Source organism: Agelaius tricolor, unplaced genomic scaffold (assembly GCF_023055355.1).
Source record: "Agelaius tricolor isolate 1412-34295 unplaced genomic scaffold, bAgeTri1.0.p SCAF_4, whole genome shotgun sequence".
Classification (NCBI taxonomy): domain Eukaryota; kingdom Metazoa; phylum Chordata; class Aves; order Passeriformes; family Icteridae; genus Agelaius; species Agelaius tricolor.
In genome coordinates, this window is record NW_027269264.1 from 5,091,337 (window position 1) to 5,106,237 (window position 14,901).

The following is a 14,901-nucleotide window of genomic DNA, read 5'->3' on the forward strand; positions in this document are numbered from 1 at the left end:
CCAGGTAAGCATGTGAGCAATAGAATTTTTAATAGAATTTTTTTTAAATACAGTGAAAATTCTTTTTTCATTTGAAGTTAAATTCAAGCATTATTAAGGTACAGCTCATGCACAAATGAAGTACACAACAACAGAACCACAAGGCTTCCACAAAATGATCCTCCTGGCCTTAGTGAATAATAAGAAATGGAAATACAAAGCCTTACCATCTGCCAAGATAATTTACACACAAATTCTTTTTAATCTAGGGTCTCCCCTCTTCTAGTAAATATTGCAGCTGATTTGGAAAAGTGAAATAGTGCCACATCTTCATTAATCTCTTACCAATCTAACAGCTAAATTCAGCTAAAATCACTAACAGAATAAAGCCATGCCAAAGGCCTTGTGAACAGCAATACACGCCCTGCATCCTACAGTGACAGTAATCTCTAAATGAAAGATAGGAAAGGGTGGGAAAAGCTCCTCCCATGGACACAGCTCAAGGATAGAGCTCCAAAAATTTCTTGCAGCTATACGATTTACACTTACAAACTAATGTACTTTACACTGGATTTATCTGTACGCAGGATGAACAGCAGAACTATGTAACAAACACTGACCACCACATATCTACGCATACCAGAAGGAAAACTATGTATCATGATATATCTTAACCACCAAGGCCAGTACAAGATGGTTAGGGAGCTTTGTCAAGACCACAGCTAAGGGAAAGACACCACCTCAGACTGACTCTGTGCACAGCTATAAGAACAGGGCAGCAGGAAGAACTTCAGCAGGTCAGTCTGCAGTCTGGCAGCTGCTTTGCAATCAATGCACCATTCAAACTTCAATTTGTCATAAAAATAAGGAAGTTTACATTTAGTAAAATCCATGAAAGCATGCAGACCACATAAAGGGACTCAGTGAAGATGTTCCAAGTCCAGCCCACTTCATTTTGAGCATAGCTTTAATAACAGTAGGCCCACAGCTTATGAATGAGAAGATGTTTTAAAGAAAAGTTACATAACTTATAAAAGCAGATGAATTTTTAACCATAATTCTGCTTTGATTTTGATTTTCTCTAACTTGATTACATCTTGGATAGTGAAAATAATAGTGCATAACCCATCCCACCCAAAAGTACAGAACAATCTAGAGTGGATTCTGTGTAAATGCTCAAGTCAATCACACCAATGGACAACTCTGCTAAGTCCCTCTGCTAGCCCCTATTTTCCAGGAAATTATACCACAATGACACAACTAGAAAACATTTTTCTCTCCACAAACTTCAATGAAATTAAGAAACTATTTCAGGAGTATAAAGATAGTACCTTAAAAATAAAAAAACAAACTAAATAACTTTTGAGTTTTCATCAAGGAAAAAAAAGTATAGCTCAGTTAAGAAAATTGATAATGGTCAACAGAAAAGGACTCAGATCCTAAGTTACGGGTTACAGGGGTGGAAGGAGGCCACAGCAGGCAACTGGTAACATAAACAATGTATTGATAGAACAGCTAATCACTAAGGACAAAACCAGAGACATCGAGCTCTGGAATGTGACAGCTCTTCATACTACAGTCACTGTGGTTCAAGCCCTCTGCTCCTCATGTTAGAAAGGACTTTCTATCAGCTACTTAAACAGTTTATTACTGTAGTACAGAAACCAAGCCTTAGACAGGATAGCAGCTTACCCAGGATCATAAGACAATGCCACTAGAGACAAAAACAATATACAAAGAAGTCTGACTTTTAAGACTTTGCTGAAGTTGCTAAACACTGTATACTCTGTGTAGACTGAAGAACAAACCACCAAAAATAAAAAAAATTAAGTTTGTGTTTTCTATTTCACTTCTAATACACATCTATCCCAGAATACTGTAGAGAGCTTAGAACAAATACAATACATGCGGAAGCAGACCAGCCTGAGTTTATAGCTGAGGAGCACTTGTAATTCTTGTTTTATATTGCTTCACCTTAAAAATTACATTGTTTTCCTGTATGAGTCATGATTGTTTTCTGTTTTAAATATACTTGTATGAGAATAAATTTTAATTAATAAATAGCATGCTGCCTGAGGCATCAAAATGGTCCCTTTTCTTGAAAGAAACATGCAACATGTATCTGGCAATGGTTATGTTAGTTTACTTAGAAGACATTCAACATCTTGCAATGTTAATTAACCTTTTGAGAGTAGTGACACATTTCTGCATGGCATTTGTGTCAAGGCAAAGTATTTGTTAGTCACAAGGTGGTACATACTTTAGGGCAATTTTTTTCAAATATGAAGGGACTATAAAATTATTTTTACTTCTGGTATAAAACTTGTTACAGAAAAAAGAATGATGGAAGAACAGTGCCAGAATCTGTGATATACTAACTGAAAAGCACTTACTGGGGCAGAGGAAAAGTATTTCTCCATGCCTAGCATGAAAACAAAGCCGTGTTTTTAGCTAGTGTAGACCTCCCTCTCACAATTTCTTATCAGCAGGTTAGAAATATGCAAGCTACCTTGTCACTGCAACACTAAACACTGTTGAAAATATACTGTTTATAGCTGTAAATTCCCACTGATCTCTCTGGCACTTATTTAACTTCAAGGATATGTTTAGGAAAAAAACACAACAAAAAGTAAACAGGTGCAAGCTGGAAAAAAGAAAGGGAAATAAACATAAGTACTAAGACAAACCAATAGTAAGAACATATGAAAAAGTTTCAGATCTGTTTTATGAACCCTCTGGCAAATAAGTCAGGGCAATAAAGATATGAGGAAGCTTTCAACAATCCCTGTAAATCCTCAGTTGTTCTGTCCATTTTGTTTCATTCAGGCTTCTGAAGAGATTACCATGGCACTAGGGACTCACAGACACAGGAGAACTGAAGCACCTCTCCCTTCCAGCACTCACTCTGTACCGGCTGTAGAAGAGGTAAGGTGTCATTGCATGTTGAACTAGCTCTGTACTCCCTCACCCACAGCGCTTCTCAGGGCCACCCACAGCTGTCCCAGGGCAGATCCACACCAGAAAGCAGCTAGTTCCCCTCCTATAAGAAGATCTGACTCTTCAACTGAAGACAAGCAGCACCTTTACAGGTACATAAAAACATCACCTGGTCTGTCCATGATGGCCACAGTAATTTTCTTCCAGTGTAAAACACTGGATTTTCCAACTCAAGCCCTATCCAGCAGACATGCTAAATAGTAGAGCATAGCATTTTACACAATAAGACAAGACCATCACCAATCTAACATAACTATGGCAAAACATTTGTGTGAAAGTCACTCTCTTGAAAAAGCCCAGTGCATTAAATGTCAAGGCAGCCTTTACAGGTGATATAAACCTCAAGCATAATCTCCAGCTAAATCAAGGTTCACACAGTCAAAATTAACACCCATAGAATCCACCATTTCTCTTACAACCTATTGTGTTTTGGCATACTCTATTGTCTCTTCCCAGTATATCTTCACCACAGTTCCTTACTTCCACTTTTTGCTGCCCATAAATATTATTACAAATTAAATCTGAACTGAGAAAAAATTCAAGAAGTCTGTCAAATAGGACAAGTTTCTATATTAGTTGTCAAAAATACTTCTCTCAACTACACAGATATATTTTACACTCTTCAACGAGAAATCAAATAAATGTTCTTTGGCAAGGAAGTTCAGTCTAATCATCTCAACTATACAAGAACGAGGCTGCCAGACTCAAAATGAAGGACTACAACTTTGAGATGGAAAGCAGAACAAATGTCAATAATGGGCATGTTGCAGGACTTCAACCTGAAAGAGCAAGAACAGAGCCCAAGTGAACAAGAAACTGACACTAAAAATGGCTGGCAAGGGCCAAATTTGAAGGAACAAAATAAGGGGAAGTATTGTGAAACAGGGACAACGAAGTAGAACAGAATTTCAGAAAATGTGTATTCACCTAAAATTTCTTACCTAATACCTCCAACTTCAGCCAAACTTCTGGAGCAGGGTCCAGTATTTTTAAAGGACAACACAAAAAAGGGCCTTAAATACTCAGTCAGTACCAGAGGAGGAAAAGAGGTTATTTTTCCATTGGTCTTGGCTGATAAACTGAATTACACCTCCTGTCTGTCTCTACACTCATAAAGACTGGAAGTTTGCTTTAATTTTAAAGAAGAAAACTTCAATTTTCATGTAAATTACCTGTGGAAACTCAGGGAACCAGGAATATTTCTCTGTCTGCTCTGCAGTGTCCTGACCCCCAGGGGAGCACTGAGTTTGACCCACATTTGTGGAGAAAGTTTCCTAGACTTTAAGATAGACTAGAATCCACAAAAGTGTGAAATAGATATAGAGAGTAGTGTAGGTGTAGCAATTGGTGAGAAATTCAGGTTTGGGGATTTTTTAGTATGTTGTGGATGGAAGCACGATGGAGGGCACAGGGTGCTGTCCAGGGTTTCTTCTTCATGCTTCCTCTTCCTCCTTCTTGGGTTTGGGTGGCTGGGCAGAAAAGTCTGCAGTGGGGGCTCTTTGAGATCAGTTATTGGGTTAAAAGGGAAAATAATCTAGGTGTCAATTCTTAATTGGATAGTTTAGTCTTAAAAGACCTTGTAACAAGAGACCGTTAGCCATTTTGTGCCTTCTAATGAAAAGCTGCCGAACACATGGTTGTGAGACTGTTTTACTGATAGGGAATAATAAACACCTGAATCAGAACATGAACTACTGTCTCAAGTGCCTTCAATCCAGACCCAGAGAAAAAGGTAATTATCTGATTCTAGAAGGGCTGTAACAGTTCATTACAGAAACTACAGAAAACCAGTATTTTATATGGCTCTCTGCCACTCAGATGTAGCAGCTTACTTCTTACCACAGCGCCAGCAGGATGCCCTAATACCATGCAAACCACTGTTTCTCATCCATGATTTGGCACCTGCTTGTCCCTTAGAAAGTGCTTTAAGCACAGACTCATGGAAAGTAAGAGCAATGATGAGTTACTCAACACTGCAATGAACCTGCAAGAACCACACTAGAGAAATACTGCTTGGACACACAAATCCAACAGCACTGAGATTTTTATAACCACCAGGCATTTAGACAGTTATGAAACAGCCAATTACTTTACAGACCAAATTTAACCTGTTATGAGGATCTAATTTTTTTGTTCAAGGTCTTGCTCACCCTTTTCTTGGCAAGATTTGCTGCTTTCAGAACACCTAACTCTCACGAAATAGAATAAAAATGTTATATTCAGAAAACATACTTGATTCAAAATATGTGGACAATTATTCAGTGCTACAGGTTAAATGTTACTTAACAATCCACTACAGATAACCTGACTACAGGAAAATGGTATAAAGGTCCTGTCATATCCAGTATTAGCCTTTCTGGCAAGCAACTGATCAGGAGCATTTCTACCGGCAGAGCGATAAATGCTGATTAGCAGTTAGCAAAGAGAAAGAGGAATGCTCAAAAACAGTGTTTCATCTTAAAACCCAAAAAGGGAGAAAATCACAATTCCCTGCTGAACTGCTTAACAAGCCTGGTGGGGAGAGAATGCAGAAGCAACTCTAAATTGGCAGCAAGTGTCCTGTGGTTTTATGCTTATGAAGCAAAAAATGTTATGAAAGCCCCGGATGGAAAAGGAACATATAGCATAGGCAAACTAACATATCCAATTTGTAGAAGTCTACTACTAGTACCACCACAAATGTTTTCAGTATAGCCTAAAGTCAATGGCCAAAATGGTCAATAAAAGTGGTAACATTACCATATAATAGTATCTTTGAAGACCAGCTGTATAACGCAGTTTTTCAACAGTATTATTTCAATTCAGTATCTCTTCCACTGTCACTGGGCTACAGTTTAGTTCGTGTGCTTGAACTTTTTTAAAGCAAAAAACTGGCCAACATGTGCCTTTTTAGGTAGCGAAAGATTTTCATTACCACAAAGTTGCTAAGGAACTGCTTAAAGCCGTCTAACATGACTGAGGAGAATTTTAAAGCAAACTGAGCTTATAGCCCACAGTCAGAATTATAAGCCAGTAACATGAGCACAAATGAAAATAAATCCTACCATTCCTTCTGCAAATTCAAATCTTGGCAGAAAGCTAAGTGCTTCTAATCATAGAATGGTTTGTGTTGGAAGGAATCTTAAAAATCATCTAGTTCTAACTCCCCTCTCCTCCATATACATGGACACCTTCCACTAGACCAAGTTATGCAGAGCCAAATCCAGCCTGGCCTCAAACACTTCCAGAGATGGGGCTTCCACAGCTCCTCTGGGCCACATGTTCCTGTGCCTCACCACCCTCACAGTAAAGAATTTCTTCCTAACATCTAAACTAAACCTGTCCTTTTCCTCAGTTTTTAGCCACTTCCCTTCACTCTATCACTACATGCCTGTGTAAAAAGTTCTTCTCCAGCTCTCCTGTAGGCTCTTCTTGTGGGGTCATCCCCTCCTGGTATTGGTGGGGCTGAAAGACTTGATTAACATGAACACCCCTGTTCTTGGTTGTCAGCAGCTTTTTATGGCACAGAATGCGTCTGTAGACTTGCATAGCCAGGAATTAATACCCAGGTCTCCTGACTTTATATCCATACTCAAAGACTGACTTCAGGGTAGTTTAAGTGCCTCTATAGTTACTTCCATTCTCAGGCAGTCTGATTAATTTGAGTATATGCCAAAGTAGTGAAACTGACTTCATTTTTTTCTGAGATTTTTAAAAACTGCATAAAGGAAACAGAATGCCAATAACTTCTTACTGGCTCATTTTTTTACAGGTACCACAGAAAACAGTCTCCCATTAGGCTCAAGCCTAACGAACTACTGCAGACAAAGTAGGTCAGTTACAGCAATACAGAAATTAGTGTCATGCTCCACTGGTATATAGATTCACCCATTTATTTACAAACAATTTAATCCTTATTTTGAGAGACCATTTAGTTCAAAATGATTTGGTATTTGTAATAACTTCAGTGTTACTGAACATCAGATTAAGCTTTTCATAGCCTGAGAAAGAAATTGACACGCTTGAAGCTCTTTCTATTAAAAACACCATAATAATGCACAAGTGCACAGCACTATTTTTCAAAGTGACACTCTCGTCATCTATTTCTACTAAATGTGGTGTATCTTCAGTTTACACACAGCAGCTACTCTGGAGGTAAGTTCAGCTTCACTACATCAAGGCTCCCTACTTAATAGGCTACCTTAACTCATAGTTAAAAGTAAATATTGACATATTAAGATTGCAAAGTCTAAACGCCTATTTTAGTGTTAAGAATGAGTAACTAACAGTGTCAAAGACTGCATGAAAGGGGGATGAAAACCCAACCTTCAGCCTATTCTTGAGGAAGTAGATTTCTCACAGCAGAAGAAAAAAGGAACTATCCTTGAATAGCCCCAGTGTGAACAAAAACTATACCTTAAAAATGAAACCTGACAAACTGAAAAAGTGCACTACATAATTTTGCTGCTTGCAGTAATGGGGAAAATGAACAACTTAATGTCTCTGCCATATGTACCTTAGCAAGGGACTATAATGTCCCAAAAACAATTACAATAGGAGAGAAATTACATCTTATTTTAACAAATTAAATCAGAATTTCATCATTTTATCTCAGATATCAACTCATTCACTTCAGTTATTTTTTCCCCCTAACTTCAGAGGAATAGTCCAACTTGAAAAATGAAACATTTCCTAGAATAACTGAAAGAGGTATTATGAAATTTAAGCCAACGATACTATTCTAATTGGAACTATTATGAACAGTGAAGAAACAATGGGATATGAAAGACATCTTCAGAAAATCTTTTTCTCATATTATTACAGTAGTATGTATCACACTGACAACAAAACACTTTAAAATGTTTTCCACTCAACAAAATATTTTGAGGAAATAAATACTCCACAACATAAGAAATTTTCTAATGCAGTTCTTTCACTTACAATTTTTTGGTTATTCTAAGCAAATAACCTAGAAGAAAATTAGTATGGCCATCCTTTCACTCAGTTTAATTCTTGAAAGAGTAACTGCCATGCTTAGTTCCTACAATGAAGACAAAATATTCCTCAATTAATTTTAAAAAACTAAAATCAAAATACTCATGTTTAAAGCTTGAGGATCTCTTCCCCTCATCTTTCAATAATCAACTAGACAAAATACACTAAGTAATAGTTAAATAAATGAATAATTTTCACTTAAATAAATTATTGCAACATGTATGTATAGTTTTAATATATTAAGTATCAGTTTTGTATGATGGGAGAGGACAAAATGTTTATTATATATTTAAAAAAAAACAATGGTCTACAATGCATTACTCTAACTTCATACCTGTCTAATCACACCAGCCTACAACCAGAGGAAACCATTAATTCTTCTCTCTAAAATTTGCAGCTGGAGGTGCAAATTCCACTTTTCATCAGCAAACAGCACTCCAGAATCAAAAATCAAAATATGACATGAAAATATCAATTTTGCCTTCTGTGGTGATAGAAATCATTTAGGAATGATTTAAGGGTGACAAAACATGCCTGACTATTAACTCCTTCAAAAACTCTCTCCATCTCAAGAAAAGAATATTACTGCAGAGGAGACAGCAGCAGGATGTAGCCAAAAGTGTACTCAATATAACAAATGAATATTAAAACAGAAAAAAAGAGGCAAATTTTTAAGAGAAGGCAATGATTGACAGGCAAAATTTGCCAGACACCACAGGTAGGGTCTTCATCACAGGAATAATCTGTAATCAGGAAGAAAGTGTTTCCTTAAAGATAAGTCCCATATCAAACACCAATTTTCTCCTGATGGGAAACTGGAGCATTGTGAGTGTGGGAGATAACTGCACAAACACACTGATTTCTATTCTCCATTGTTGCTACTGACATCAGTTGAACTCAGATGGCATGAATATCTTTGAAGAAGTTCTGGATGCTGCACCTTCTTTTCAGCAGGTCTCTCTGTAACAATTGCTCCACAGGTGCCAATCCTACAGTGAAAACAGCTGGATTTTCATATGGTTGCATGAAATTTCTGACTGCAGTTCTTTACCACATTTTTAACAGCCATAGAAAAAGACTTCTATTTTTTAATAGAAAATAAAGTATACAGTAGTTAAAAAACTGTCCCTCTACTGGACAAACATATTCAACTTCAATAAAATTCAGCATCCCCATTGCATAAATAGGTTACTGAGGCATTTTGTAGTTTCAGTGATAAGTTTCTCTTTCATGGCAGGTTTAAAATTTGTAACATTCATATTTTACCTGTATATATGAATTACAAAATGAGTGACTAGCATCTTCAGCTGACAGTATTACACAAAGCTTCAAAATAAACACAAGAGCAGTCCCCATAAAAATGGTATTTATCTGTCAACAAAACCATGGGTACAACTACTCAGCCACATAACAGATTCACTACAATAGGTTGAAGATTTTTATGAACTACAAGTCTGTAGTTACAGTCAGTCATAACACATATGCACAGCCAGGTTAAGCAGAAGTGGCATAGTCAACTACAGTGACTCAAACTACATTTTTAAGACTGGACTTTGAAACTTTAATGATATTCTTGCAATGTTTTTCAGTCATGAAGGCAAAAGGAAGTAAGAATCACTGGATGGATCCTATCTACCTAGACACAATACCTGAATGCAATGTTAAACCAGATTCTGCCCTAATCTTGTCAATGTTGTGAGACCATGAGCAAACAAGCAAACAAAAAAAAAAAAAAAAAAGGAGGAACTATACTTTTCACCAGTAGACAAGAATAACTAGACATTAAAGTACCTGTAGTATAAAGGCAAGGAAAGAGTTGGATTTGGCTAGGCAGACAGAGAGTGAATTTACAGAATCATGTAAATATTGATCAAATGGAGCACAGTTCCCAGGGGGGAAGAAAAGTATCTTGGCCTCAAAGGAAGGCAGTGTTATGATCAAGAGACTGAAAACAATTTAGGTCAAAGACTCTGTCAAGTGATTAAACCAAGCAAGTGAGATAGAGGAACTGAATGTGAAGAATCGTCACTAATGTGAACAAACACATAATGTTTGCCGTGCAACTCTTGAACCCCTCAGCATAACTTTCCCAAAGAACATCAGTAACTTAAGAAGGCAGCAAAAAAAAAATTAAAATGAAGAGCAGTAAGCTTTTTAGCTCTGTAAACTCTCAGTTTCACCTTGTAATTAATGTTAGAAAAAGCAACACGAGCAGAACAAAGGGCCAGTACCTCACTTACCTCTCAGAGAAGACATTAAGAGCATATTAAAAATAGAAGAGACTAGGATTTAACTAGAGACTTAGATTTAACTCTAAAAATAAAATATGCACAAATTATGCACCTAAATTCACCTTATTAGCAAATATTTAAGTTTAGCTAGATTACTTATCCGAGACTAGCTGGAGATTTCTTTCTTCTGATTTCCCGTTTTTGTCTTCAAGGATAAATTATTTTTTCTTCAGCAAATATTACTTAGCATGTATACGAAGAAAAGTGGCATTTTCAGACTTCATTGTTCAATATTTATCTCAATCTCCCTCACCTCTTTAACCTAGGAAATCTGAAAAAAGACACATTCCAAAAAAGAACCAGTATCCTTCAAAAGGAAGGATATAAGAGAAATAATATGACATGACATTGGTAGAGTAAAACTAGTGCTAAGGTGCAACAACTTTAAAAGACTTTCCCCTACTTGAAGTTACTGCAAGTTTTCATCTTTCACTGATTTTTACTGATAAACAGCTAGCTTGAAAGCAAACAGAAGGAGACTCTATGACAAACATTAGAAACAGCATTCCAATTTCAAAAACCGTAGCATTTAGTGTAAAAGGTAAATGTGCTGCTGTGCTCCGTCTATGGCAAATTTGTGGGCACAGCTGCAGTAAAAATGTACACCAGTCTATGACCATTTCTATTAAGTCATGGCTGACTGGTGTTTTTACCCAGCAGAAAATATAACAAGATCCAATGGATGAAAGATTAAGTTGGACAGTTTTTAATTAGAGATAAGGCAAACATTTTTAGTAACCATTAAAAAACCTTCAGAAGTTACCTGTCATTTCAAGCTTTGAAATCACAACCAGACTCCTGTCCCAAAAGCTCCTTTATATATTGAGGAAAAATTAGGGTTTGTATTACACAGGAAGTTCCACAAGACAAGGACAGTACTCATTTTATAACCTCTTAAAATGCTATTTTTCATGTAGGAACAGAACAAAACTTACAGATCTTCCTAAACATTCTCGAAACATACATTCTTCCAACCTTCTTAATTTACACTTTCTTGGCAGAAGAGGGCAAGGATAGGAAGCAACTCATTAAAAAAAACCTTAAGAAGTAATATCAAAAAACTGTAAACAATTAAAATTCCTACTAACAAAGCTGAGTGAGTGAAACACTAAGACTCACTTGTGCTGTAGTCGGTGATTAAAATAATCTCATTAGGTATAAAATTGTGGTTTTACTTTGTATTTCATCATTTGCAGTCTCTTTGTGAGTGCATTGGCATCACATAATGCAAGCTGGTTCACAATTCACTGTGACAACACCCGTAGGTACAACACTGTTTTTGTGACCTCAGTTTGTCACTGCAAGAACAATTAGTTAATCAGATACCAACAAGAAACTGTAAAATTATTTCTTATAGTTTGAGCTGTATTTCTCCTTATTTTGCATTCTTCTGGTATCACAAAAAAAATTTCAGCCACGACATACACACACAGAGCACACCAATTCTCTTCTTTTTTTTTTTTGGCATAACCACAGTATGCATGTGTTTCAGAGTATTTCTGTAGATGTGCCAGCATTTAGCAGAGGGAATTTAGCACATTAACATTACATATACACCCATTAGCAAGAAGGCCAGTTTCTGAGAAAATTACTTTCAGAGTTTTCCCCATATGGCTTCAAATAGGCACTCAAGATACAGAACTGACAGCTCTGTCAAGAATTTTAGGTACATAATTTCACTAGTTGCATTCCCACGCATCATTATATTAAGCAATGCTGTCTGAAAGCTATAAAAAACTCCTCTTGCTTGGCAACATAGGACTTTTATCTTTTTCTTTATAGATACTTTAACAATACCCTGAATAGTTTTCCAAAACTAGAAAGATATGAAGCACTCAGCTTGATCTGCCTTTAAAACAAAGATTTTCACAGAATACCAAAACACATACAGAGAACAGAATATTAGGGGGAGAAGAAGTGGAGAAAAGCAACAAAACTGATGTAAAACTGCCATGAGAATTCATCATGAACCCTATCAAAAATCCAGCTCTTCTTTGCAGGGAGGAAAAAAAACACATTTTCATCTGATCAGTGTGCCCTCATTTCTAAACTTGTACATTACCAAGAAAAGACTTATAAAGTGGATCAGATTAATATCAAACTATTACTACCAGCCTATCATTTTAAAGGCTAGATTAAGAATGCATTCAAAGAAAAACATGATACAAATACCATGATTTTAATTGACTAGGATTGTATTATCATCAGCAGAAATCATATAATAAAGGCACTGCCATATGAGTAAGGACCAAAGAACCAATTAACGCAACAGCAGAATATACATAATTAATAACTTTGTGCAGTTGAAGACTGCCAATAATTCAGCAAAGAAAAATGAAAAGATGAAGTGAGAAGCAGTATTAAACAGTACAGCTTTATTTTAACTCCACAGTTTTTTTAATTCCTCAAGTCAATAACATCCCTATCTACTAAACAGTCTGCACAAAAGATTTCAAAAACCTCTGCTCAAAAAGAATGTTTTTTTCTCAAACTATTAGAAATAGTGTTTAATATGCCACAGAAAACTTCACCTAATCAATATTCTAGGAAATACTTGTTCTGCTGCTCTAATAAATACAATTTGACTTGTCATCCTAAAGAAGGTATCAACCACCTACACCTCTTGCTCAGAACTAACAGACCTAGAACTCAGAATACTACTTTTTAATAACTTGTAGTTTACAGGCATGAAAACAATCTGATTTAAGAGAAATAGCACATCAATAAGAAATAGCATATCAATAAAGAAAAAATATGAAATTATTTCTCATAATAACTAGTGGTTTTGAGTCCAAACCTGAACACTTCTGCAAGCCAAAAGATGCACTGGCCTACTCTCAAAAATGTCAGAAGTCAAATTTTTTGCTCTATTATGAAACAACAAACTTGGACACTCAGTTACCCACTAGTTTTTGACCATAAGCTAATCAATCACACAGGTTCCAATGTTCTCTTAATACGTAAACCATACCCCTAATAAAAAAAAATTAAACTGTCTGCCATTTTTTATTGTTTTGAAACAGAAATGGATTACAGCCCAGTCCTTCTTGTGTACATGACAGAAAATACTGTACTGTCAGCGTTTCAATACTACTGAAACAGACAACCTCTAAGTACCAAGTGTCAGGTAAGACTTAGAATTATTTTGCCACACAGATTTTAGTAAAACACAATATAAAATTCCAAACAGATCTTAGTTATTTCATAAACTCTGTCTTGTGAATGTGTTCAGGGACACTGTGACAATGTGTTGGAAGAGAGTTATCGAGACCTCAGTAATGTTAACCATGACCCTGATTCTGCACTTGGATCCACACAAGCAAACCCTTTTACACACCCACTAAAGCTTCAAATAAAGAAAATTCAGAGTTACTAATGTGGAGGAAACAGATGGTAAGCAAAAGTACAAAAGAATCACATGTGAACTAAATTCTGAATTCATATGTAGTGCTGCACACCACCTAAACAGGTCAGCAATAGTCCATACCAAATATGTAATGATAACCAAAAAGCTGGTATGTATTTTTAAAAGAACATGAAAGAGGAAAGAAAAACCAACCAACCACTAGCCTTCATAAACTCATAGAATGGTTTGGATTGGAACAGACCTCTGAAAATCATCCAACTTCACCGCCATGGGCTGGGAACATGTTGATCACTAGATCATGTTGATCAATGCTCCATCCAATCTTCTGAACACTGCAATGACAGAGCATCCACAATCTCTCTGGGCAACCTGCTCCAGTGTCTCATCACCCTCATCAAGAACTTCTTCCTTAAATCCAGTCTAAATCCATAATCGTTCAATTTAAAACCATTGCCCCTTGTTCTGCCACTACATGCCCTGGTCAAATGTCTCTCTCCATCTTTCTTGTAAGCCCCCTTTAAGTACTGAATAGCTACAAGAATGTTTCTCTGGAGCCTTCTCTTCTGCAGGCTGGACAACTCCTACTGTCTCAGTCTGCCTTCACAGCAAAGGTCTTCCTGCCCTTGAATCACTTCAATGGCCCTATGGACCCATTTCAACAGATCTGAGTTTGTCTCGTGCTGGGGGCCCCTCAGCCAGCCCTTCATGTAGTATTCCAGGTGAGGTCTGAGAAGAGCTGAGAGGAGTGGTTGGTACACCAAAGGGTTGTGTTGCTATCCAAAGGGACTTGGGCAGGCTGGAGATATGGTTTGAGAGGAACCTCATGACGTTCAACAAGAGGAAGTGAAATGTCCTGTACTGGAGGGGACAAGCACCAGTACAAGCTGGATGATGTCCAGCTGGAAGAAAGCCTTGTGAAAAAGAACCTGAGCCTCCTGATGGACACCAAGTCAATCGTGAGCCATCCTGGGCTGCTCCAGGAGAAGTACTGCCCACAGGCTGAGGAAAATGATCCTTCCCCTGTACGCAACAATGCTGAGGCCTCACGTGGAGTAGCATAATCAGTGCTGGGCTCCACAGTATAAGAGTCATATAGGTACTGTAAAGAGTACAGCAAAGGCCACCAAGATGATGAAAGGATAGGAAGGGCAGGGAAGGGCACCTCACATATGAGAGCAAGCCACAAGAGAGCTTTTTAATTCCTTATATGAAGGAAAGCTATGTAAATTGGGAATTCATATATGGCCATGTATATAATTACTGATATAGAGGGCAAATATATAGGATCAATTA

General features: G+C 37.0%; 1 protein-coding gene across 6 annotated transcripts in view; it reads right to left on the minus strand.

Moving 5' to 3' along the window:
- Nucleotides 1-14,901, minus strand: part of COMMD10 (COMM domain containing 10) — a 151,889-nt gene that overhangs the window by 129,056 nt on the left and 7,932 nt on the right. The window lies entirely within an intron of this gene.